General features: G+C 43.6%; 1 non-coding gene across 1 annotated transcript; it reads left to right on the forward strand.

The window, feature by feature from the left end:
• The first annotated feature begins 510 nt into the window (after positions 1 to 510).
• Positions 511 to 583, forward strand: TRNAA-AGC (transfer RNA alanine (anticodon AGC)). Its single transcript has one exon. It is a non-coding gene; the product is annotated as a tRNA-Ala (tRNA).
• The last annotated feature ends 4,344 nt before the right edge of the window (positions 584 to 4,927 follow it).

Raw genomic sequence — 4,927 nt, forward strand, 5'->3', positions numbered from 1 at the left:
GTTCCTTCTCAGCGAATAAAAGTTATTATCTCTGAAGACACTCGTTCAACATACGGGTGATACAGGCTCGAATACTAAGCAGAAGCGCTAAATCCAGTGACGAGGCTGAAGCCATGAAACGTGGTCTGCCTAATGCGCATGCGCTGTAGCAGGTTTCCTTCCTTCGAGCCGCTGGACGCTGGTTAAGGTTTTGAATAGTTGAAAATTAAATGTGTTAGTTTGTGATCATTCTAAAGAGCTACCGAGGGGGCAGTATAGTTCTTTGTCTTAACAGGTGTCAGAATTGAGGCAAGTCGGCACTTTTACTTGTTTACTTTTGTTCTGGATTAAGTGACAGCATAGTTTTCTGTTGGGCTACAGGCGGTGTAAAAGATGCCTGGTGATGATCTGTTTATCCTCACGGGCAAGAGGGAAAACGTGACAAAAAACGCCAACTACATTCCTCATAGTATGAGCGTCTACGTTGAGCTTCACTTAATATATGGGGCTCAGAGTGCAGCATTTGTAGGTGGGGAATTAGCTCAGATGGTAGAGCGCTCGCTTAGCATGCGAGAGGTAGCGGGATCGATGCCCGCATTCTCCACATGAACTGTTTTGTAAGCGTTTCCGTTTCCCAAATATATAATTTAGGAAGAATATTATTTCATGGACATGTACAGTTAGAAGCAAACAAGAGTAAACTAAGTTTGCCAAACACGAACATAAACAGTTCTTTGATCACAACAGAGCACGTGCATGAAGCTCTGTAAATGTTTATATCAATTTGAATTGAAATTTTCAGCACTAGAATTTTATTTGCATAACCACGACCCTGTCTCTGCTATTCTCTTTCATAGTCCAGCTTCCATGTACACAAACATTTTAGACCAGTTCCAGAATGAAAAGAGGGGGACTTCTGTCGTAGTAGTTAATTTCCATTAAAGCGGGTTTGCAACCCACGTGCCATGTGCAGGGTGGCGGGCATGCCAGAAGCCAAAAACGATCTTAAAGATGTTAGACACAGCTATAATTTTAGGCTCCCTATTTAAAACATTTACACATAGCAAGTGTTAAAATTACATCTTAATAGAAAAAAGACTAGAAAACAATGTTTTTGGAGTTATAAAATTATTTTCACCAGTCATAGGGTACACTTCTGTAATGCCACGGGGCTCTTGGTAGGATTGCCACATGGCCGGTATTTTAATCCTATCGCTTGCATTTTTATGGCCATATGAGAAGAAAAAAACACTGCCGCACCGGTGTTATTGCACATTGTCAACAAATACCGCACTCAACCTTACTGCTTACCTTACTGGCCTTACTGCTCCGAAACAATACTTAATAAACAAATGTTGTACTGAAAGGGAGTGTTCAAGGAGTCCCAAAAATATTTTTGTAGAAGGTTCAACATGTTGATATTGAAGCATTTACTTGATCACCTTTTCCGTTGCTTTGTATTTCCAATACTTGTGGCTACCCATGATGTCTTCCCAGGGGTCAGCCACCTTTAGTTTTGGCCACTCATGGCTGTGCTAACTTTTAGTCCACAATGCGAAACTTGCAAGTAGGAGAGTGTTAACACTCGAGCTCAAATGGTAACTTTTTAAAATGTATATATCCCAAAAAATACTGAAGCGATTTACATCAAACCAAAATAACATGTTCTGGACAAAATAAAAATGTTATACCGCCGCGGCCAGGGCGACTGACGCTGGAATCTGGGGATCACGGTTCGATTCCCGGCTCCGGCGGCAGATTAGCCCAGCACCATGTGACTCTGGACAATAGCTTGCTTAATCTTCCCGACGGCCCCCAGCGCCTAGAGACCCTTACGGGTGATTGTGCGCTTTACAAATGTGGATTATTATACCAAGTTTGGTATACATCTGTGCAGCTGTTTGGACTATGGGAGCTATAACTGGTATGCTTGTTTTATTGCCTGCCCCCCGTTATATTTTTTTGCTTGTGGACTGATCTTTAAAAACTTTTTTAAATGGTTATATCTCACAAGCTACTGAACGGATATGTGTAGAGTTCTATTTCAGTGACAAGTTTGGTGAAACTCTGTTCAGTAATTTGAACTGTAGATGAAAGCAACATTTCCTGTCGGACCTAAAATAGGAAAAAACTAGTTTTTTTTGTCCCTCCTTAACTTTTATTTACCTGTGGACAGATGTATATGAATCATAGCATGCAGAAGCTTAGCTGACAGTTAGTAGACTGACAAGTTTCGTGGTAATCCTTCCATGGGGTCAAACGTTATAGGTAAATCAAAAAATGCCTATTCAAAGGAAAGTGAGACGGAACCATAATTACCCATTGGAGACCATCACTGTATAATATACATAATAAACATATGCATACACTTATTGCTATAAAAAAATATTAAGATTATGGTTAGGACCATGGCTTAAAGTGGAATGAAAAAACTGGGTGGTCTCTCAAAGGGGCATGGCCGAAATCGTTAAGGGTGTGATTTAAACACACATAAGCTAAAAATCTATGCTAAGAATAGTGTGCCCCCAAACTAGTATTGTGCTGCTTCTGTCATTGCATCCAGGTATATAACACAAGTAACCTTTACACCAACAAGAAGCCAGAACTATTGGATTTGTCAATGGTTGTTACTTGCTAAGAAAAATAAGCAACAACTATGGCTTTGTTGTATAGAATATTGAAAATGCTTCAGTTCTGAAACGATGAGACTGAAAGTACTATCTCTGAAGTTACATCAAAGTCAGTGAAAGGTGATACTGCTGCAGAGTTAAGATTTTTTTTTCCACCTGGGGGTGAGAGCAAAAACGGAAAGCCCAATAGGGACACGTCTCAGCGTCTGCTTTTTAGAATTTCTGGTGCTCAGCATCCGCTGGACCCGGCCCACTTAATGCCCTGGTTATGACCCAGAAAACTAAGAATTTTGGTAGATGTTGTTAGCTGTGCAATGCCTCCCCTCAAAATCACTTCTCAAGCCCGTCACAAACCATGCATCCTGAACCCCGTCTGCTGTAGGTTTTGTGACTATGCCAAGTACCAGCTGGTCCAAGTAGGCACAGGGCAGTGTGGCTAATACTCCTTCCTAAAGACGTGAGAGAACCAAAAAAGGGTAAGAGCGGGACGCTGGAACAATGGCCCTCTCAATATATATGTATATACATGTGGAGTGGCCCACATTATTAATTAGTTCTAATATTACCAATGGTTTGCAAATTTTTAAAGATGCTTTAAACTGGGCATATTTCCTCAGTGTCTTAACACCTTGGCTGCTAAGGGTTTTCCCGCTGGGCGCTAGCACTCATTTTTTCCCATTGTTCATGACAAGGTCAGCTCGTCATGAGCGCAGCGCAGGTAACACCCATGACAAGCTGGCCTTGTCATTAGCATGGAAGGGGTTAAAAAGTAGATTTTGTGCCTGTAAACCAGAGAAGAGGTCTATCTGCTGTCAGCTTCCAAACTGGCCATAAATCAGCAAGTTGAGTTTCTGCCAGATGTGGTTTTTCCGCCAGCACCAGGCTAGATGCCAATGACCTTAAGTTTCACTTTCCCCACTATCGGTATGGATCATACCAATAGTGGGGGGAAGTGTGTATGGACCTACAAGATGCAACACCCCAAGTGCCATTGGGTATCTACCTGGATTGGAAGCAAGCCAGCCTTAAGACGTGGTTTGATACCTACGCATTTAAGCATTCATTCTTTTTAGGTTTCGCCTGGCGTCCGCTGCGCAGCAGCGTTCGCGCAGGCGAAATCTGTTGATCTACACTATGTGGCAATGTCCCGCCTTAGTCTACCATTGGCTAGCTCCATAAATGGAGACTAGCCATTGGCAGACATTGTTGTCCGTCACTCTTTCCCCCGTCCGGACGCGAATCGGGGGCGTTCCCGTGCCTTTTTTAAGTCCCGCCCCCTTTTTTCGTCACCCGCCCCTTTTTTCGTCACCGCATTTTGTTTTTCCAATAGTTCCAGTACTTTCCAATAGTTCAACTGCTTTACAGTTTTCACGCAGTATTTGTTCATCTGTGTTCTCCGATTCCCTAGAGTACATAGATTCGGCCTCTGCGCTTTCTTTTACAGCGGTTTAACAGTCCACGCTATTTGGTGTCGGTGCGAGCTGTGTTTAGCTCGGTAGTTCTGGAAAGGCGTTCCCTGTGCTTTTATGGAAACCAGATGCCTATATTTGCTTGAGAAAAACCCGATTGTGCAACGTGTATATTTCATTCATTAAAAAACAGTTGCGTATTATTCTCTGTGAGGAACTTGTCCTGCCTCTGCCACCTTTAAAGCAATCGATCACCCAGATGACACGGATTCATCCGTGCAGCTTCTAGCCACTGGGGGATTCCCCGCCAGCCCCGTAGCACACTACGTGCTTACTTGCACGTCTCTCGTCGTTTTCCCCGTGGTTTTCACTAGTGTTTAACCTGTTCCTCTGCTATCCGTCACTTTGTATCACCAGAAGGCTGCAGTTATCGTGTTCTTCAGGTACGTCTAACATACGCTCAGCTTCTACCGAAGCCTTTCCATCTCAGCTTATCACCAGCCTTAGTATTGAACGTTTGGCAGCTTTTTATTATTATTATTTTTTTTCGCCTTATCGGCCCTCGTTTGTACTGAGTTTTGTGCTTCCCGCCCATACGCCATGTCTACCGGTGTCTAACTTGGCCCGGTTACCGCCTGTATTCTTTCCTAAAATACCTTGTACATCCCGTGTCGTGCTTATCATAGGAGGCGCCCCATGCCTCATGCACAGACCTAAGACTTCCTCTTATCCCACAGGCCAGGAGGCTTACACCACTAGTCGGGCCCTCTTACTTTGGCCCACCAGCGCGTTACAATATACCGCGCACACATCTAGTTTCCTTACAGCACACGATCTCTGCCTCCTTGATGCGCCCAGTTTTTGATAATCGCCATTGCACTACTGCGCACCGCCTCCCCTGGGTATTAT

Source organism: Lissotriton vulgaris, chromosome 2_1 (assembly GCF_964263255.1).
Source record: "Lissotriton vulgaris chromosome 2_1, aLisVul1.2, whole genome shotgun sequence".
Classification (NCBI taxonomy): domain Eukaryota; kingdom Metazoa; phylum Chordata; class Amphibia; order Caudata; family Salamandridae; genus Lissotriton; species Lissotriton vulgaris.